The 22070-nt window shown below is 35.4% G+C and overlaps 1 protein-coding gene across 7 annotated transcripts in view; it reads left to right on the top strand.

The window, feature by feature from the left end:
- Positions 1-13949, top strand: part of MORN1 (MORN repeat containing 1) — a 46806-nt gene extending 32857 nt beyond the window's left edge. For 3 of the 7 annotated variants that reach the window (XR_012778299.1, XM_075520281.1, XM_075520288.1), the window contains 4 exons: positions 1828-1913; positions 9174-9280; positions 9388-9475; positions 13642-13949. The gene's annotated coding sequence lies outside the window, so the exon portion shown is untranslated. Of the gene's footprint in view, positions 1-1827; positions 1914-7380; positions 7488-9173; positions 9281-9374; positions 9476-13641 lie in introns of all 7 variants that reach the window. The other 4 variants (XM_075520283.1, XM_075520282.1, XM_075520286.1 and 1 more) reach the window with 4 other exon arrangements.
- Positions 13950-22070: the final 8121 nt, after the last annotated feature.

Genomic DNA, 22070 nt, shown 5'->3' with positions numbered 1-22070 from the left:
GCTTCCTCAGATCACACGACTGCAGCAACTGTAGTCTTTACTTGTTACTGTATCTTGACATTCACTGTGTGAATAAATACATTATGGGCAAACCTTTTGAAGGCTTGTGTCAAACAGGAAAACATTTGCACTAGAAATGTTCATCTCTTCTTTCTTCCCTAAAGGGTCACTGATGTTCCTTCTCTGCACTGTTAAAGAAGAAGAGTTGAATGGGGTCCCTTATGTTTTTTGAACTTGATTTCTCATTGCTGATGACAGTTATACTAGCCTTGTGACTACAGTGCACTGCTGAAAGTATCTTCTCATTGTTAAACATTTTCTTCGAAACTATGTGGCACAAGAGCTATCAATTAATAATAATAATAAAAAGAAGTTAAATTTAGTGACACAGGAACCTTTCTGAAACTGTTAGTGCATTAAGAACCTGGAGTTATTCTGTAAGCAGTGTGGTTCTCGTTCATTGCCCAGAGAATAAATACTGCTACTACAGCAAAAGCTAATGGAGAGAAAGATGTTATTTAATGTCCTTGCAGAGGCAAAGACTTAAGTTTTATCTTGCCATATAATGATAAAGTTATGGCACTGTGGAGATAACTGCAGCATTCGCAACTAGAAATTTCTTACTTTAAGGTATTCTAGCTAGGATAAAGTATTACAGTTAGAATATTATCTTTCTTTCACACTTCACGCCACAGAATTTGAGACAAACACTACTATTTTTAGGTTTTGTCCTGAATTATTAAATGACAGCTTTCCAACACAAAATATTCGTACCAGGATGGGAAATTACGTACCAAAGTATTCTCCTGTCTTCTGATTTGTATTATGAAGTGCTTCTTCAAGTTTCCACTCATTAAGAACATGACCAAAACAGCCTTTTTGCAGGTTTTGCAGGGACAGAAGTTATTTAATTGTGAAATTGGAGTTCCTGCAGGGTGGGTTGGTATAAAATTATCATGAGTAATTGCAGTATTATGTAATTGTTTGTTGTGTTGGTTGTGACAAAAACCATACAAGATGGCATCAGTTCTGTTACACCTCAATGAAAAGAGGGGAAAAAAAAAAACCCCGACCTATTGTGTGTAATGCTGTCAACATAATTTCTCGGGCTTTGCAGTACTTCTTACAGTGGGACCCTGAAGATTATTTCAGAAAAGGAAGAAAAGGAAAAGCTATTAAACTTCTATCTATGCCAGCCTTAATGTAAAATACTGTATTTGCATGGATACAATACACTGAAATGAAGAAAACAATGGTGTAGGCATTTAAAAATTCCAGGAAATAGTCCAGAAAATAACTTAGTCTACTAACCGAAGGCTTGAAACTGTATTGGGAAAATTCTAGGGAAAAGCCTAGACACTATTGTTCAAACTGGGAAAGTGAGATGTGCCCATTCCAAAAGTTCAGGTATTGATAAGATAACTATTTACTTCACTCCCAGTAAGATTTTCGTTGTAGAAAGGAAGAGCAGATAAGAGTTTCAGATCAGACAATTTGATACAACTTCTGGTTTCAAATTCTTTTGACTGTTGAGTTGTACATTCTGGCTTTTATCTTTTTTATCATTTGGCTCGAGTTACTGTAGGGGATGCTAATAGTTTAGTGACCAGAATCCAATTTTGTTTACAGAAATAAATAATAGGAAATCATGAGAGAATCTTAATATATGTAAATCAAAATCCACCATATTCAAGTGCTGATGATTTTGCATTTGTTCTTAACTTATGAATGCAAAGGAAAACACTAGCACATCATAAATTACACCATTTTTGGCACTTCCCTTAAGCACTACAGAAATACTTTCTTTTTTTTTTTTTCTTGCTGTAGAAAGGAGGCAAAAAGCCAAGTGGCAGGATATCTGCTGAGAAAGCTGAGAAGATGACAGTCTCGCAGGAGAAAATGGAAGACAGCAGGTATGTGTGAATCAGTATTCCTACTGCTGAGCTGGAGAAAGCTGTCTGCCGAAAGCAGTTTTTATCTCTTTGCAATACACCGCTTCTAATTGGTGTTATTCTCTTGGACAAATGGCCCCGTCTGTCTTAGCTGACCACTGTAATATAATACTGCCTTTCACATTTTATGCCAATACATCTTTTGCTTCCTTATAACCTAGGCTTGCACTTGCAAGAACAGTGTTTCTCAGTCCTTCAATTTGGGGAATGTTTGGTGTTGGGTTTTTTGGGTGTTTGGGATTTTTTTTAAGCACTTTTCTTGTTTTATTAGAGCTTTTTTCCTCTCTTTCAAATAAAGTAGGTGTGGGAGATTTCACTACACCTTTAAAATTGCCATCAGATCTACTGCCTGTTTTTTCAGCTAAGTTTTGCAATCTGCTCTGATTTCCATGTTGCTGTGATTACACTGAGTAATTACATCTAACCTTGCTAGTTTAAAACTGGTGTGTTTAAACAAACCTCCATAATTTCATTACATATGATGTAGATAGACAGTTAAAAAGAAAAGAATTACGTAGAAAAACTTCTCCTCTGCTTACTAGGTTACTCAAGTTTTGCAAGGGTGATTTGAACAACTGTGGCAACATCAAAATTATAGTTTGTTTAAGCATAGAAAATCCCTGCTCTCTGGAAAAAAAACCCCAAAAAACACTAGTTTGAGTTTACTGAAAGTCTAGAATGGAATTAGGTGAAGAAAGTAGTACGTTATGACCCTTTGTGGTGTTAATGTATCGGAAGTAAACTCCAGCTGTAGATTTTCAGTGCATGATTGGCATGCTTTCTGTGCTTTTACTGTTTGAAAACAACACCACTGGCATTGCATTTTTCAGCTTGATAGGAAAGAATTTTCTTGCACTGTTTCATAATTACAGGCTCAGGAAGGTATAGGTATTTTATTTTGCATATACTCTGTATTTTCATATTATGTTCCATGTTGAGATTCATAGACTCAATATTTGGAAATATCAAAATTATCTTTGAACATGTATCTTCAATTGTGGATGGACAAATGGCAAATTCCTTCATGCAGGAGCCAGGTAGAATTATCATTATCATAAAAAGGAATTAGGATGTAATCCAAAAACCCACCTGAAGTTGCTTCCTTATATGTTAAAAAGAGAAAAGTTATTTCTAACTTTCATCAGTGCAATTATGTACAAATTGCAAATTGCCTAGATATTGTTCTACTTCTACCTTTTGGAATTCAAATTAGCTGTTGAAAAGTTTGTGATTTGTTTCATAAAAACTTTTGTGACATCTTTCAAGTAGCTTCCTAGTTCATCCCCCCAACAGTACTGACTTTGTACACTGACTATAGGAAAGTTTTTTTTTGTTTAATCAGGACAATCTGTGTAAACTAATGATTTTTAATGCTGCAAATAGAAGGTACAAATCCATTTCCGACTCTGCAACTCAGAAACTTAACTGCAGTCTGTAAAATCTTAACTGGAGTAAGCTTTCCTTGCTCAATGTCAAGGTCTAGGTGAACTTTTAAATCCTCTTACACTATTGTAGGGAAGAATAAGGTGTCTGCAGAAGCCCAACTTGGGAAAAATATTAGGTCTCCTTTATCATACTGGAACGCTTACAATGTAAAATTTTGGCTGATGGTCCATTTAGCTGTTGTCTGCTTTAGATATTAGTCACAAACTTTCAAATCCTATTCCTTTAATTCCAATTGGAAAAAGAGCAGATGCTCATTTTGTAATTTTGTTAATGCAAAGGTATGGCGGGCAGGCAGCTAAAGTAATAGTAAGAGGCTTTTTAAAAGGTCAAAGCAGCTTTGAATAGCCTAGAAGAGCAAGAGAACTTGTAAATGTCAGAATACTGATGTATAGGAACTCTAGCTTTCAACAAGGAGAACGACATCTACTGCTTTCTTAGATTGAGGTGATCTGTCCTGATACAACTGGCTTCTGGAGCCCCACCAAAGCTAAATTTGGCTCAGCACGTGTAAATTGCTTTGTATGTGTGTTAAAAAGAAGAGAATAGTAGAAATATTTTTTTGAACAGCATTATTTCCTCAAAACAAAAAGTAATCAGTTTCTTTCATGATACTGCTTAGATGTGAATCAAAACCACATTTTTAGGTTTTGGATAACTTTGTGGGTTTTCAGTCGTTTTCTGAGAGAATGCCTGTGCAAGTAGACCTCTGAGTCCTACTTTTGATGTTTAGTGTTCTCATACAGATATTTTTGCTAGGTGACTAACTGGAAGAATAAACTGTCATTTCAAGTACAGTGAGTAAACCTTCCTTTTTATAAGTACCGTATGAGAACATAGTAAATAAAAACTCTGGTTTCTCGTAACCATTTAATTGATATGCAACTCTGAAAGCCATACTGAATCTTTTCCATGATCCAGCCACAGATGTGCTTGCATTAAGGCTGTGGTATGAGATGACAGTAAATGAAATTGCAGCTACAGCAGCAAGTATTAGGGGGAAATGAAAATTCCTGACTCAGAGGAGCAGGGCAATGACAGAAAGACTCCTCATTATAGATCTTTTCATATGGAGAAGAATGACTGGTAAATGAGGTTTCTGTGACACAAAGAGGATGGAAATACAGTTGGACGTTCATGCAGAAATTGTGCTCACTGTACAAAACAAATAGAAGAATAGGGGATATCTAATTTGCATTTCTTAACTGACAAAATGAGTATGGAGATATCCTCTGAGATAGATGGCAGTTGCAACATTTAAGAGAAAGGTATTGTCTAACTTTCCCATTATTTGGGTTGTGATGAAAGTGACTTTTACTATAGCCTGCTTGTTGGTAACTTTTCCAGTGTTTGCTTTGATTTACTTAACTGTACAATAGGTTACAGGCTTTTTAAAATACTGACTTGAGCCAATCTGCCATGATGACTAATTCTCCGCCTTTTTCACTAGTTCAGCTAATAGCAAAGCATGAAATAATTGCGATGGGACTTGCTGAAATGAACAGGCATAGTGATTCCAGTGTCTTATCAGGCTGGTCCCACTGATTTGCAGTAGCTTCTCTGTAGCAGACAAGGTTTTTTTCGTCTTTAACCAATATGAGAAGTCACATTTATGTCAAAATAGACAGGATGATGCGCACTGGCTAATAATAGAAATCAGAGGTACCTAACTATTTAAAGCACTTTCAAAAATGCTTCATTTACCACATGCAGCAACTGTCTCCCTAATTTTTGTAGTGTGACCAGGGAATTTAGTAGCCTGTTGGGTTTTTTGTTTTGTTGTGTTTTTCCTTAAATGGCTTTGCTTGGCTGCGTTCCAACCCCTTAGTCTGAACCTATTTTGCTTTATCCTAGTAAGTGGCCTAGAGAGTTGCAAATTCCCAGATTTCTGCATCTAGAATAGCTGGAGGTGCCTTCGCATAGGATGCCATCTTTCTTCTGTGGTCTGTCTTTGGGCATAAGATACCTTAATATTTTTTTTTAAATACTTGAAGAAATAAAAAAGAGGGAGAAGGCTGTCTTTCAGTCAAGCTTAGTTGGAGTTCTATACTATGATATCAAGGATATGCACGTTTGTGCTGAGAAGGGGATTTACCTTTTCAATTACTTGAGAGGTACTTGAAATGCTTGACTTTGTCTTAAATAGTTTATACAATCAAAGATCAGGAATAACCTACATAATCAATGTAAGCAGAAAAAAGACAACGCTGAAGTTTCAGACAGGTCACTTAATGTACTTGCAGCTGTCTCGCACATTGATTCACCACTGTCTAGTAATTCCTTCAAACCTACAGTAAGTCATACATTGAGTCATTAATTAGCTTCACCTAGAAGTCAGTCTCTGCCTACAGTGGCAGCCACTCCATTATCATCTGGTTTATTTCAGACAATAGAAATGATTGAAACAGGAACTCCTACATTTCTGTGAAGATTAAGAATGGCACACCACCCTGTAATTTAGGTAGTTGTGCAGGTTTTCATTTGCATTAGCAGAATAGTGCAGGTTGTGTTGAATTATTCCATAAAAATATCTTTAGGTTTTGAAAGATTTACTGTGCCATATGTATGTTGTTTATTTTGGAATGTTCTGGTTTGGTGGTGATGGTTTTTGTGGTTGTTTTAAATGCACGTGTCTTCAAATGAAGATGAAACTAAGATTCATTAATTCTCTAGGAGCCCAGAGAGTGGCACATTTGAGTCTCAATGCTGGTTTTAAGCCTTGAGAGCCACCTTAAAACTCTGAATTACATTTATAGAACAGCTGAAATTAATTTTAAATCTATCAGTCAATTCAATTTCCTTTATTAGTAAAATGAACTTCTTTCATATGTGACACTGACAGTTATTGCAAGCAGAGATTTGTTGTCACATATTTTTGTTTTCTTCAAAACAAAATGTGGTAAGTAGGGTCAAGTTTGTGTTATAATTAATTCAAACTAATTGAAATTTGTATTTACGTGAAATCTGGATGAAGCTGGCTGATGTAGCTTTACATATATTTTTCTGTGACTCGCATGACTTTAAATGGTTTAGACAGGATAGTACTTAATCATGCCAAAAGTGTAATTGGATGTTACATAGTCATGACTTAAGATTCTTTTCATATTTTTTGTCGCTTTGGCTCCTCCATCCATGTTCTGAGCACTATTTTTAATCAATTGGGTACGCTTTAAAGCATCACATTGTATGTTCACAGGAGGATGTCCATTTTCAGTGTCACTGCAGAGATCTTTTTTTATCAGGATTGTTGGTCAGAGTACTTCTCTTTAGGAAAAAGAGGCAACAGTAATTGAAGAAACTTTATTCAGTACCAAAGGTTGATTCAGTTATTTTAGAAGAACTGGAACTTACATGGCACCTAATTCTGCAACTGTAACTCACATCAGTGCTGCACATTTGAATTCAGGATTTTGAAGGAAAGTAACGTTTACAGAATTGGACATTTGTTGATGATAGTGACAGGGCTATACTGACTTCTTTTCTTCCCTGTTAAGACACATGTAATTTCAGTTTTATAAAAAATGTTGTTTTATACACGAGATAGTGTATTGTCATCTGGGATATGCAAAATTGTTGCAGCTAGCGATATGGCAAACTTACTGTGGCTGCAAATAAGATTTTTGAGAAATTTCAGGACAGCAGCCAGCAAACAAAATATTTTCTGTGTTACAATTTATACTTTGGACTTTGAGATTTTATATGCAACATTTCATCAGAAAGTGTAGGTCCTATGTACGAGTTACATGTAAGTGGAAAGTTGGTTTATCTAATCTCAAGATGCACTGGTTTATTCCATTACCCGTTTTAATACATTAAATAGATGAGTCTTAGCTGTTGAGGTAGAAGCAGCTTGTTATTTTTCCATAGCGAAGGTCACTATGCATCAGCGTAGTCAGGTGGCTGGCAAATAAAATAAGTTTTATGCTGACATCTTGCTTTACTTGAAAAGGACTCTTTTAATTGCCTGGTCATTTTATTCATGCAGGAAAAATTCCTTGGATACTACAGAATTTCACTGTGTGACGGCGATACCTGTCAATTCATGAAGAATATTGAATAGCTGAGGAGGATAGGCTTGATTTAACGTATGAGGTATGGGACTTTACCCAACAACGTATGAAAGTTGTATATGAATCTTTGGCTGGGTTGGCTGGTGTGAAGATGGAAGAGGAAATGTCAACTTCCTTTATTAGTCATTCTGAGCAATATTAATTACCTGTTTTGTGATTGGAAAAAAGCAGCCACATGCAGAACCTAGCCAAGCACCGAGCCCTAATCCAATCAGTCTGATGTATGCAGAAAGTTTACAGAATGACCTTGTGCATAATTACTCATTTGATGGCTGTTAGTAAATGGCACAAATGGAATCTGACATACATTATAACACATTAATGATTGCCTTCCTCCCTCCATCCTCTTCTGTACAGAAAAATGATTTTAATTAAGACTTCCGTGATTAGTCATTTAATCAGTCATTAGGCCAATACAGATGGAGTCAATTAATTTTTTTACACTTGAATAGAGACTTGATGCTACTGCAAACCGTACAATCTATTTTTTTTTAACATTGTATCATGGGCAATTGCCTTGATGTCTGTCTAGTAAGTGTACATTACTCTTCCAAAAACTGGATAGCATTTACAGCACATCAGTATTATGGCAACTATATGTATGTTTTATTACATGCTTTCCAAATTTTGATGAATCAGTTCGGTTTTGAATTCAGACTGATGGTTGTTCTTGTTATGGAGCATCCTTTATGTTTAAAGAGTAGTGGGGCAGAGCTGCCTTTTAAAGCAAATGTATTCAGCATCTCCTAATGTATTTTGTTATTACAAATGATAATAGTTTGTGTTTCAGTGCTAAATTTCATGCAAGAATTTCGAATGTTTTATGAACTTAAGGGCCTGTTTCATTTGGTGTGGGAAGACTTTCTATCTACTTGGCAGATTCAAAAAATGAGGTGTATATAGCTATGAAATTACTTGCTAAAAATCATAAGAGGAGTTAAGTGATCACCATCCATGTTAGATCAACAATATTTGAAATGACTTATTGGCTGTAGATCAAAGTCATTGGTCATTTATGGGGCAAGAAGAGAACAGAAGTCTTTTAGTTTTTTAGTCTTTTAGAACTATTTTAGAATAGGTCTTCACCTATTGTTGTGGTTGGCTGATGTATCTTCTTTTTAAAAGATAGCACTCCAAAACAGTATCAAAACTTCTTTAAAAAAGGCAAAGCAACTTTCATTTCTATTCTATGAGCAATTAAATACAGAGAAAATTAACAAACTGGTGAAACTTCCATGATGCTTTTATTGACTGCTGTATGCTGGCTCATAAAGCACCATTGGTTGTTTCTAGTGGTGTGCATTTGTTGAGATCTTATTGTCCTGCTTAAAAAAAAAAAAAACACAAAACCTGTGGATTTTCTTCTTAAGGATACATTGTGGATAAAACTGAAAATAAAGTATATAAATGATTAAAAGAAGTGTTGTCTTGAATTGGCGCTCTTGCTGCTCCTGCCAAACTAAGTTCAGCAATGAACTAAATCTAGGTTTGTGTCTGGGAGGACAAAAGGAAAGCACTTACTGGTAGAAAGGCACATAAATGGATCACATGTGAAGATATCCATGAAAAAGGAGCAAGAATTGTAATTCTAAGTTTCTAAAGCAAAATATCACTATTATGGAATTCTGGAATGGTAAATTTATGATGGGTTTGAAAACAGCAATATTGTATTCTTTAATCTTCAAGTAATTATTTATACTGTTTACAGTGCTGCTTTTCACAAGAACGAAGGATTTAGCGTATTGAAAAGGACTGAAGTGTATCATGCTTTGTATTGAACACATTTGCGTATCTGGGAATACTAGTCAGAGGAAGGTAAGAGTTAACATCTGCAGTATAGATTTCATAGATCTGCTCTTGTCCTCAACACGGAATTGCCTTGTTCCTCCTTTCAGTTGATTCTTCATAGTGTTCCTTTGCAGGATTCATGCTCACTGCTCACTGACCGTTATAGTTCATGCAGACAAACACTGTGGAGTCATGCAAAGTGCTGAGACAGCCTCCAAAGTGGTAAGAAAATCTGCTCGGAAATTGTTAAAGTGAGATTTTCAGGGATGCCATGCTGTAGAGACAGGCAAAGTAGCTTAGATCCTGAAAATACTGGTTTGTATGACTTCAGCAGACCTATAGAAGGTAGGGTGGGAGCAGTGAAAATCTTCAGTAGCATAGGAAACATACAGAAAATCATTTTAGTAGGTTTTGTTTATATTCAAGAGTGTAGAACAGAAATGTCTGTATACTGCGCTTATGTTTAAGCAGTATTACAACTCCATCTGCCGACTCCATCATGTTCCATCCATATTTTCACTTATCAAAAAAGCAAGATGTATTCAAGGGTAAAATTTTCAAAAAGCAACTAGCTGTCTTCTCGCTGGCTTCCACTGTCACCTGTATGTCTCCATGTTCCATTGTGTTTTCTGGTGCTCATGCTTATTTAAAGCATAGTGCTTGGTGAGTCAGATAGTCTAGCTACTGTGGATATGATATCCTGATCATCAGGTTGACAAGAAGGGAAGAAGTAGAATGTCTCCCCCGTAACAACTGAATGAATTGCAAACAAGATGCAAGTTTGCTCCATCAAATAATAACCTGGTACGCTAGGTATATGAGATGAACAATGCAAATGGGGAAGTGTTTGTGCAGTAAGTACAAGGAGGTCTGGTACATTTGGATTGCATTTTAAATGTGACTGAATAATTACTGTTGAGCAGTTAATTAGAAAGATCCTAATGTAAGACTAGCCTGTGACACAAGAGAAGATTGCAAAAAGAATGACTTATGAGTCCCTGTCTGGAAAAATTACTTGATGAAAGAGGACAATCAAATGCTGAGGCAGTGTGATCTCCTAATAGAGAATAGGAAAGCAGATCAGCTGGACTGGCAACAAGCAGGCTCTGTGGAATGGTAGCTTGAAATAGGTAAAAGTGGAGATCCTGCTGCATAAAGTAGTACATGAATTAGTTTGTGAATTCACTGCCACCCAAACCTCTTGAGCCCATTTCCAATGTAAATTAAAAACAAGGCAATTGAAATCTGTGGGAGTAAATGGGGTTAAGAGTCTACGCTAACAGCAAATTTTTGTAGTTGATGGTGTTTCTGTTCCATTTTGCTCTGAGGTGAGAGGGAGCTGTCCAGCCTCAGTATTTGAGTGGCTTCCCATTAGGTCAGATCTTCACCATGTCAGTAGTTTGTTTTAATGTTGTCGTCGTGGGCTATTGCAGAGGCAAAAGGGAAAGGAATAGATTGATTTGTGTCTTTCTTAAGAAAGCTTTTAAAGATTGAGAAATGAGCCCTGTCTTTTCTAGCCCAGGAATAATAAATAAAAGCAGGTGTGAGGTGTTGGAATTGAAAACAGCTGGATATGACGGATGTGATCTGACTTCTCTAGAGCTTCAGTCTTTAATCCCTGTGGCTCAGTGTGAATATTTCCCTCCTGATGCAATGCAGAAATAATAAATAGAACACAGCATATGGAAGGGTTCCTAGACTGAGAAAGGAGGGGAGGGAACAAACCACAGTTAACTCTCTTTATGCTCAGTTTTCCCTGTATATGTATACCTGGGTAGCCTTTCTTAATGCATTCTGCTAATCCTCATTGTCCATTTCTTGGTGTTCGCAGCAAGGCATGTCATGCTAAGATGAAAAAATTAGAAGCCTTGGGAAATTTGTGTTGCAACTGGAATCTACCTTAATTTACAGCTATATTTTTGAAGATGTATAATGGTCCCCTCCCCATTTTTGATGTAGCTTTTGCCCATAAACACTTCTTCCCAATTAAACACTGAAGCATCACTATAAATTGCAATGAAATGCCTCTCTGTACGATTAAAATGATCTGATATTCAGTTAAAGTATAGAGTAATCCAGCCTTGTTCTGTAGCTTGAATCTTGTCAAATCCTGACCCTCGTAGTCTGCCAGAGGATGGGTTTGTCCACTGGAAAAACTCTGCCATCTAATTTGGAGAGTTACATACAAGGAATGGATAGGAAGAGTAATTCAGTTGATTAGAGCTAACATCGTAATTGAGATGACATCAAATGATTCGTTACACTTGTCTGAGACAGCAGGATTCAAAAATAGGCATAGTGCAATTCTATCCTACCCAATAATGTGTTTTTATTTAACCTGCATTTAAAATGCTTTATATGTTGGAATGAATACTTTGGTGTGGCTGTGAAGTAGTACATAAAAGAAACAAAGAAATGCTCGATTAAGTAAATGATATGTGCGTTCTTTTTTTCATGTTTATTCTATTCCAAGAGTAATGATAAGATTCATCAGGGTCACACTTGGAAGCTGTCTTGCAAAGTAGATCATTTAGAAAAACGTTTTGGCACCCTGCTGTTTTGTCATATATTCCAAGCAAGTTGTGCCAAAAGAAAATTGTAGAAACTGCTGTCATAGAGTACAAAATCATTGGATTTATAATAGGGAACCAGTGGCAAAAATTCTTTATACATTCACACCTGCAGATAAAGAGTATCTAAAATTGGAAGTTTTATTCCACTCATCTTTGATCCTGATATTATTAGATGATATTAGCATCATCCTACACTAGATTCTGGAATTGGAGCAGTTATGAACTCCATCCATTAATTTTTTCATATAAGTCATTCTTTCTGTACAGCAACTGTATCCTGTATCTAGAGCAGTAATTCTGGATACTGAGACTCTTGGTTTCCGTTGTTCTCTTGTATGAGCCTAGTCTCCTATACATAATTTACCTTTTGTAACTAATAATGTAAAAATCACTCAAATCATTCCATTATCCTGAATAGAAACTTTTTCATACTTCTAAAGTATTTGGAATCATTTCATCAAGTTCTAGAGATAAAGTGATATCTTTACATAGAATTTGCTAATTTAGGCTCTTTATTTATATTTGTAAATACATAGCTCTGTGTTCAAAATACCACTTAAACAGTAATACATACTAAGACTAGGAATTCTCCTTAGTCTCAGCCTAACCTTGGGAGCCCAGATTCTCTGTTTCAGCTCAATAATCGTGATTCTAGTATCCGAATTCAGATCTTCCTGCCCAGTTTTAGACATTAAACCCCAAATTCTACATGTGCTGGTTCCTTTCCTTACCCTGCAACAGATAAATTATTAATTTACACTTGTAAGTGTTCATACAGAGCTATTTGTAGTTCAAACAGAACTACAAAATTTGGGCCAAATTTGTATCTTGTCTAAAATAGCCATAGTCAAATTGAAATCACTTTTACTGATTGGGAACAGCTGAGTATTTCACCAGTTGAGTCTAGTTAAAGATGAAAATTATTTGCTATGAAGAATGATCACAGATAATCAATTCTGCATTTTGAGATGTTTGAGAGCTAAATTTTCAGAGCTTGTACAGGGAATTTTTGCACAGCTCCTGTTCCCTGCATAATGGCTGGAAATATACACTTAAGTGTTTCAGTAGCCATCATCTGTGACAACTTGCGTTGCCATAAAGAGTTTACAGCAAAATAAAGATCTGCCACCTGAAAATTTTAATTTGTACCCTGGGGAAGGTTAAAACAGGAATGCAGATTTTTGTCTACTGTTGTAAGGCAATTGATAGTTTGCTTAGATGAATTAAGGCAATATTATCTAAAGCTTTATAGACAAATACTGTACAAACATTGTGAAGGCAATTAAATATCTAATAGCAGTCCACTTAAGTTATTTTTATGACTAGATGATGAGTTACTGGTAGTCTATTTGTAGGCAGCAATTTAAGTAATCCTAAAGGTTACATGCTGCACAAAAGAATCTAAATCAAGGGCCTGAAGACCTTTGTTGTGAATAATCATTCAGTTTGGATATTTTTTACCACATAGACTCTGTATTCAGCTAAGAAATCAGCAGTGCATTGAATTTTTCTGATTTTAATTGATGGGGAAAATGGAATATGAGTTAATTATCCAGAAATAATTCCACTTGATATAAAATGTCTGCTTCCACAAGAGTGTGTAGCTTTACTTGTGTAGTCCACCTTAGTATTAGTTTGTGGTTTTCATCCTGAAAACTTGGAGAAATCAAGCCCATATCTGTTGAATTACATGCTTTTCAAGTAGAGTATAAAATAGAACTAGTAGTGTAGCACTAAGATAGCAGCCAAAGTTGAGACCGGAATAGCAGTTTGTAATGAGTCATGCAAACTTACCATTGTCTTTGTTTCCCAAAGGTCATGATACTGACAGAACAGTGGGAAGAGTGGTGGAATGCACGTCTGCGGAGCGTGGAGATGGCCCTGGTTTTCTGAGAGAGATTGATACGAAATCATTAACACAGTTTATAAAAAGAAGGCAATTCAGTTGATAGAGGGATTTACCTCTCATGGAGAATCAGGCGGGCTATCCCTGGAACTAAAAGAGACACTGTATGAGAGGTAAGGTTTTCCAAATATGTAATTTTGGATTTGTACAAAGAGAAAACAGAATGTTAAAAATAGCATTTAATAGGTCCACAGATTAAATTACTTGGCTTCAAAATTCTGTTCACCAACAAGGAATCCTCCTGGAATTTATAGGACAGCATGTCGTTCACAGTGTATCGGACACATTTATCATTTTATCTGCTTGTGGAATGTCTTCTGGTAGACTGAGATTTATTTTTTCCATTTTTTCCATTTCCATTTTTTCCATTTCCATTTTTTCCATTTCCATTTTTTCCATACATTAAATGACTGGCAAGATTCAGTAATTTCTACAGTATATTCTTTGGCAAGTATTTGCTGGATTCTTTTTCAGCAAATTCTTGTATTAAATAGTTTGTCCTTAGGAGAGGTATATGCCTAGCCATAGTTACCTCATTGAAAATCTTACAGAAAGTCTGGGGAACAATTTTTGTTTGCTGCTTTACTCCATGTGTAGAGAGGGACTTGAAGCAGTAGTGAACCTCTCCCCTGAACTTCAGTCTTATGGCAGAGTCCACCAGGAAGTAAAGCGCTCCCTTTTGAGCCCTTTTGTAAGCAATATGGAGTTGGAGTGCCTTCATACAGGTGGAATGTACCTGTTTTCTTTCCCATCTCAAGTGCTCATTTGTACAACTTTGATTAACTATGAAGACTTTTAAATCAAACTAGATGGCAGATTCTACAACCCCTCCCATGATATATTTGATCCATGGCTGCTGAAGCTCTAACAAAGAAAAGAGAAAATGATACTCCATTTCTAATTAAAGAAGTAATTTTCCTTTGCAAATAGACTTTTTATCTCAGCTACAGTGTTAAGGATCAATGGGTTGTCACATGTATGTCTTTTTAATAAATGCCAGCTGAGATGACATTAAAGTGATAGACTGATCACTGTAATCAATGGAATTCAAAATTGCTTTATGTCTTAAATGAACTTGGTTCCTTTCTGTGATTCTCCTACAGTTAACATTGTCTGAGCAATGAAGTACAAGGTTATATCTTAGTTTGAAGTAAAAAGTGATGATGATATGGAATTAAAATTTTTTACACAGGTGCAGGTTTTGCAGTTTAACTCCTGTTTTTATGCAGTTCAAAGGACCTCGCTGTATATTCTTATTGCAAAAAAACAGTAAGAGCAAAAAAGTGAATTTAAGGTAGAAGAAAATAATGTGAAGCTTCCCTTCTTCCCCCCTGCACTAGCCCCCACCCATAAAAAGAGTGAGTGGCCAAGGCTTACTAAGATTTTTATTTGCTTAGTTGTCTTACATTAAGCTATGAATATTGACACTCCAAAACACAGAGATTACTCAACTCAAAGGCAGTCAGAATTAGGGTTTAAGCATGAACATGTGGTTCATCTTAAAAGAATAACTGTGTATATGTTGTGCAGTGCCTGTACATTTAATGCCTAACATGGGCTTATCCATATTATTAAAAGTGATACCGATATGTTTTGGTCTCCCATAAGCACATCTTCCCTGGCTTTGGACAAGGTGATGCATCTGTGAACAAAGACAGCCCTACTGCTGATCCAGTTGGTGATGATACAGGAGGGCAAACAACGCCAGAGAACAGTCTAATTTTGAACTAAAGGAATCTTTCCATACCATTATTCTCATAGTCTAATCAGTGTCTTTAAAATCTATTTATGCAGAATACTTCAGAACTCTTTTCTTGTTCTGGATTTATTTTTTCAAAACCCTAGAGGTTCTGTAAAAACTCTCAGGATCCTTGTAAACCTTTTTATTTCTCTTAAAGTTGGCAGACTGACAGGCTTTAGTTATGCTTAGTGCTAAATTATTTATCTTCCGTTTCCCTCCTAGCCCTGACTTCTGAATCTTTAACTTTACTCTTGGGACATATCTCTCTGTTTTTTAGGTGGTGGGGTTTTTTTTTCTTCCTTCTCCCATTAAAGCGAAGCCATTTCTGTCTTTTGTCTTTAGTGTTTTACTGTTAAAAAATGTACATGTAAAATTTGAATGTGTAAGTATGTTTAAGATGAGGTATCTGATTTTTTGTAATTGTAATTTAAGTGTAACAAGGTAACTAGGTCCTATAAACCATTTTATGCTTACTTGTATATGATTCTTACTCATCACCTGCATTCCATAGTGGATCTCAAATTGATTTATATTTTTTTTTAAATACTATTCCTACACTATGTCATATCATGTGTTATTGAACAGTCTTGAGGCTTTCTGCTCTAGGATCAAAATCTTTTAATTGCCAAGAGTTTTTCAATGATGATATTGAAATGCTGGTAAAATAAAAAGTTAAGCATATAATCTCCTTTAAATCCAGCTTCCTGCGAAGTACGATGTAGTGTCACTATATCAGTCCGTTTTTGATGGAACATAAGCACACAATTGAATACCTTCCTCATAATCATGCTGGTGTGTGCTTTAAGTTATGTATGTCCTAATAACTTTCGAGAAGGAAAGAAGTGAATAAATGGTAGAAGAAGAGATAATATTTTTCATTTTCATTGCTCATCAGTAGTGAGAAGTGTTTATTTTTACAAAATACAAGGATAACTATTTAAATACTAGCTTTTTTCAATATGTTTTAAGCTTTCTTATGTACAAGGACTTCCATATGCTAAAGTATCAACATGTACACTATAAAATGTGCATAATATGTACACTGTTTTAATATAAGTGGCTTTGTATTCTACAACGTAACATGGTTGTGACTATGACTTGGGTAGTACTTGTTAGACACTTCCTTATTTATAATTTTTGAAGTATAATTTTTTTATCTCACAAATGTGTTTACACCTTTTAAAATTGCTACATCAATTGGTTATATTTGGCTTATTTTGACAAAGAAGGCAACATGGCTTCAGGATACTGAATGCTTTTGAAAATCCAGCCTAAAGGATCTGAAGCTTGTTACTATATTGTTTTGAAAGCGACCGAGTATTTCACATTAAAGTGAACAGTAAAAAACATTTTACAGGAGGAAGAGTCTTGAACTGTATTATGAGCTAATAACAACGAGCTCTCATCAACATGTAAGTAAGCATCATTATTGGTGGTAACAATATATTTATTCTAATCTTTAGATCTCACATGACATCCAAAGAATACAAGCTACAAAAGAATCAGCACCTCATAAAGAATTCTAAGACATTACAAGGTAAAGATTTTTTTTTTTTTCCCTTTCTGTATTATCATATTCATCAACTGAAAAGCTGTAGAAGCTGGTTTATACTACAATTTCAGGACTGAACGTATCGATCATGAAGATTATGTCAATTCTTAAATTACTTCTAGGATTAGTAAAGAAAGCCAGTCAATTTTTGTTAGAACTTTTTCTTTCAAAACATTTATCTTTAGTGTCTTGATTAAGTGTCTAATATGTCATGTATCTGACAATTTTGGGTGCTACTTTTAATTAAGATTCTGTTGTTTCTGATATTCTCTAAAAGCATTCTATTTATCTTGTACGTGATTATAAACAAGATTGTGGGAGCCTTCAGCCTCCTGCTCTTACGACACCAAAAAGCAAAGTCACATATGGAAGGAAGCTTTCATTGAAGTTTACTTTGAAAATAAATACGTGGCAATAGCATGAGAAAGTGTGAATCTATGCTTGTTCTAAGGCTACAGAGGAATAGCAGCAGCAGTGCAATGTGCTATCCACTGGGTCCAGATAGTCAGTTCATGTTAAATAATGTCACTGAATTATGCTAGTGAGGTTGTAGCTACTTGTTTAAGTCACAAAATTGGAAGTTACTGTCCAAGGGGAAATAGTATTATCTCCTGACTGGAGGGAAAAGATTTTTAAAAAACCCACAATTTTTATTTCCTTAAAATGGATGACTTATACTTGTTTTTTGTACAGTAGCGAGTTTTATCAGTCATGTTAAAAACTCAGATATTTGCTGTTTCTTTAAAAACATGACTGACAAAAACAAAGGCCATTGTTATTGTGGGAGTCATGCTTCCTTGATATTTTTGTTACTGTGAGTTTGAAGCATCCCATGCATACAGTATAAAAGTAATGGAGTGGAAAATCAGCTTTATTTGCTGTTGTCAAAATGCGCAGTCTTTACAATAACCTTTTTTGGAACATATTTCCAAGGGGCATGATAAATTTCTCCATTGCTTGGTGTCTATAAGCGCTGATCCTAACTTTCCCTTCTAGCTTAAAGCTATGAATCTGTGTACAGGTGAATTTAAAACATGCAGAGAGTGTTCAAAATGCAGCTTATTCATCTTGAATATTCTACTTTTGTCTTTCTTCATTCCAAGTTGTTGATGAGGTAGACTTCCTTATCTTGTTTTATTAGACTGTTCAAATTGCCATGCATGATACTTGCTATAATACTTCTGTTTCATTTTTACTCACATTAGTATTAAACAGTAACTTTCTATTCTATTTTTGAAGTTGGTGACCTCTGAAGGATTTGGAACTCTGAAAGTTTCATTGGTGGAAAAATATCTGATATCATATTCTGGAAAGCCTATGGCTCATTAACTTAAGTCTATTAATGGCTGCAAAATTCATAAACCTTTACATAATGATTTTCTTTAACTGTAGTACTATTAATTTTTATGGTAATTTTACTGTTATTTATGATCGTCAAAAGAGTCTGTTGGAAAAAGAGATAATCGCGCAGGGCTCCCAATTTTTAGATCCTCTATGCCTTACAGTAATTGTTGCAGGCTCTATTAAAGATTAAGGAGGTTACAAGCTTTGACTTTATAAGGTGAAAGTAATTCTTTGAAGGGAAAGTTATATTATTAATTGTGATTGGAATTGATTACTCAAAGAGCTATAGTAATTCATTCATTAATTCCATTCAGTTTTACTTCTTTAAGGGTTTAAAATGTTTCTGTCTAATCTGAGGGATCCTAATTTCTTTTTGTCTGTCTGCTTACCAGTTATAGGAACTTTTACACTCTTAAAAAACCACAAACAAACTAACAAACGCACAAGCAAACAAATGAAACCAACAACCCTGTAACTAGAAACAGTTCAGGTTGAAAAGTTAAATTATTATGTTATCTTGAAGAAATACTGGAGAAAAAAACAGTCTGCACTTCTGTTTATCTCTCCGGAATATACAGAATATATGGTAGTTCAAGATCTATACTGTACGTGGTGTACAGATATTTAAAAAGACTATCATCTCGATAATGTAATACACCAGAAACAGAGCAGCTAGCAGATATTTTTCGTAAGGTGCATAGTAAATATCCTATATTTTGATCCTTTTTACATGCACAGAGTAAAGCAAAGAAACATGTAATACAGGCAGGAGATGTTGAGTTTTAGGAGATGTTAGATTGTTTTACTTGGCATCCTACAGATTCATAGGTTCCTATAAGAAATGCCTTTCCTGTTCATGATTCAGAACTAGCACCAAAAGCTGCAGCCTGAAGTCTCATTAAAGATTTGCATGTGAAGAGACCTCAGGGTCAGAGATTGATCGATCTATAAGTTAGGATTTTTTTTCTAGTGTCAATGCAACTATATAGTATCTTAAAAATATTTCTTTCAGAGATGTTGCACTATTTCTTGTTTTTCACTCTCATTCTGTGGGGCAAAGCAGTATTCCTTTAAAATTATTTCCATTGTGTAATATCTACTTTGATTTTCAGACTTTCCAGCTATGGCTCCTTAAACTACACAACCGTCATGCATTTCCATTATTTGAGTTTAGCCTTCCATCTGCTAAGGCAGAACAATGATTGTCTTCTCATCTGTTTGTCAGTGTTTTGAAGGCTGTCATGATTTTATAGAAGATTTTGAACTCATGCATCTGGTATGCATGGACGCTACAGATTCTAGGGCCATTTTCATGAGAGTCCTCAGTTGAACTTTCTTTATTCACTACTTTTCTTATTATTACCAATCTTGTAGTGGATTGGTGGCCTGTTTGTGTTAGTCTTCCACAGCCATGGGAGTTTATATATATAATGTGTGTGTGTGTATATACACACAGACACACAAGGTACTCATCCAATTTTACATATATGAATAGCCCCATAGGAGCTATTAACACTGTTCATATGCATAAAGGAGAGTACATATATACATGCTTATGGGACTTGGCCTATTGTTTATTTTTTTACCTGGGAGCTTTTGATAGAAAGTATCCTACAGATACACCAGCTATTACTAAAAACCTCTATTATCATGAATCACTGTTTAAATTACCATTGAGGTGTCTTTGTTTTTTAACTGTATGTTTGTCTTGGGGGGTTATTGTATATGCTAATAAACGATAGTCCTAATTGGTAGCACAAATTGTCAACTCAATGATTTCAACTCAATGCTGTCTACTCAATGATTACAGTTGTCTTCTATTCATGGTTTAGCAGATATAATGGCATTTGGCGTTGGAATTGTATAATTTTTTTCATACTTTGTTTTAATACGTGTTATGATTGTAAATTTTTTTCCTGTCACTTCTCCCTGTTTGTGTACTGAAACTATTTTATTTGGGGGAGGTTTTCACAGAATCACAGAATCATATAGGTTGGAAAAGACCTTACAGAAATGTAATGTTTTGCTTTATTCTTTCCCCATTTGAAATGTTTAATTCCCAACTTTCCCTTATCTTTTTCAGGCCAGTATGTGCTTATGGTCCATGAAGTGACCATGCCCCCATTCTTGGGCCAGACTCTCCCACCTGCCTTCAAACTCTTGAATTTTTCCAGAGAAAACCAAAACCAAGAACAAAGATTCTTTCAAAGTCACCAGCAAGTAAAAAGGATCAAACCCCACAGCCAGGGCTCTTATCCAAGGCACACTGAAGTCAATGGAATTTTTCCCATTGAATGCAGTGGAAGTTGGATTCATTCTTTGCATCCCAGTCACCCTTGTAAGGTTTTTCATGCAGGAATGGGGCTTCAGTTTTGAAAATTATAGTCTTCTGATAGCCAAGAAAATAATTGACTTAGAGATCCGTGTCGTGGTCATCTTCTTACTATTAATATTTTAGAAGGAAAAAAGAGATAATTCTCTGTAGAGATTGGAGATACAGATTAAAAATTTTTATCAGTTCTGTTTTTCAATACATGTTTGGGGGTCCATTTGTTTTGAAGAATTTTGATCAAATAATATAGTAAATTAATTTTTGTGACAACTGTAATCACATCTCTAATAACATGTTGAGATTGTTTCATGCAATTCTCATTCACAAAGTACGTCTATTGCATTAGGACAGCCAAGTAACTCTCCTCAAACTGACGGAAAATCTACCAGCTTCAAACAACCAGTTTTCAAAATAATTATTTATCAACGTTAAATCTTACTGATTTTTGTGCAAATTTATCTAATGATTGCAAGCAACAGATAACATTTTCATTAGGAAAATTATGCTGATGTACTTCTCTGCTTATATACATTAATGTCCATGTATTCACTGTATGAAGAAATTTTCACTTGAAGAATAAGGTAGGAATCCTCTAAAAGCCTCCTAACTTAAGTCCAGTGCCTTTGTGTGTGGATCAGAGGTTGGCGATATCTGTAAAGGGGAGGGCTAGAGTTAATTCACATCACTGAATTAAAATCCATAACTAGGCCTTATCTTAGATGTCTGTTGTTGAAGCAAATAGAAAAAATCAAAGTAAAAGCAGATAAAGCACCCTAAATCTAACTGGAAGTTCTCCCTTAAGAGCCTGTTAGGGTAGAAATCAGCTTTGGAAATGTGGATGTGGCATTGTAAGGCATGCCTGTGGCATTCCATAACTTGTAATATCTTGACTTTTTTGCCTTCAGAATACATCTGATCCATCATCTTCTTTGCTCCTTCTTTGGAGATGAACTTTATAATTTCCTTCGTATTTTCTTACAGTGCAGTCACTTTGTTTGAATAGTATTAGCAGTTACAAATAACAGCAGTATTTGGCACTTCTCCTCAGTCTTCATTCAAGAATCTCAGACCTTCTATTCCTTGCAGTTATGGCCAAAATTTCACCCCAGCATCCACTAGTTCACTCTGAAGTCCCAGGTTTGATGCAGCTGCATTTGCATGACTCAGTTATCACAGTGGCTCTTTCAGGCCTTACTCTAATGAACTGAATGAAGGATAAATGAGATCAGTTGAATTACCTAGTGTTTTACCACCTGCTTAGTGCATACGTGGGTGATTACTGTGAATCAGCTGAGATGATAACCAATAAGTTCTTGATAACCTCAAGATAACTTATCTCTCTGAAGCTGTTAACCCTTTAACCTCCCTG

The sequence above is a fragment of the Mycteria americana genome, chromosome 18 (genome assembly GCF_035582795.1).
Source record: "Mycteria americana isolate JAX WOST 10 ecotype Jacksonville Zoo and Gardens chromosome 18, USCA_MyAme_1.0, whole genome shotgun sequence".
NCBI classification, from domain to species: domain Eukaryota; kingdom Metazoa; phylum Chordata; class Aves; order Ciconiiformes; family Ciconiidae; genus Mycteria; species Mycteria americana.
Note: the sequence above shows the minus strand (reverse complement) of the source record. Positions and strands in the feature narration are given on the sequence as shown.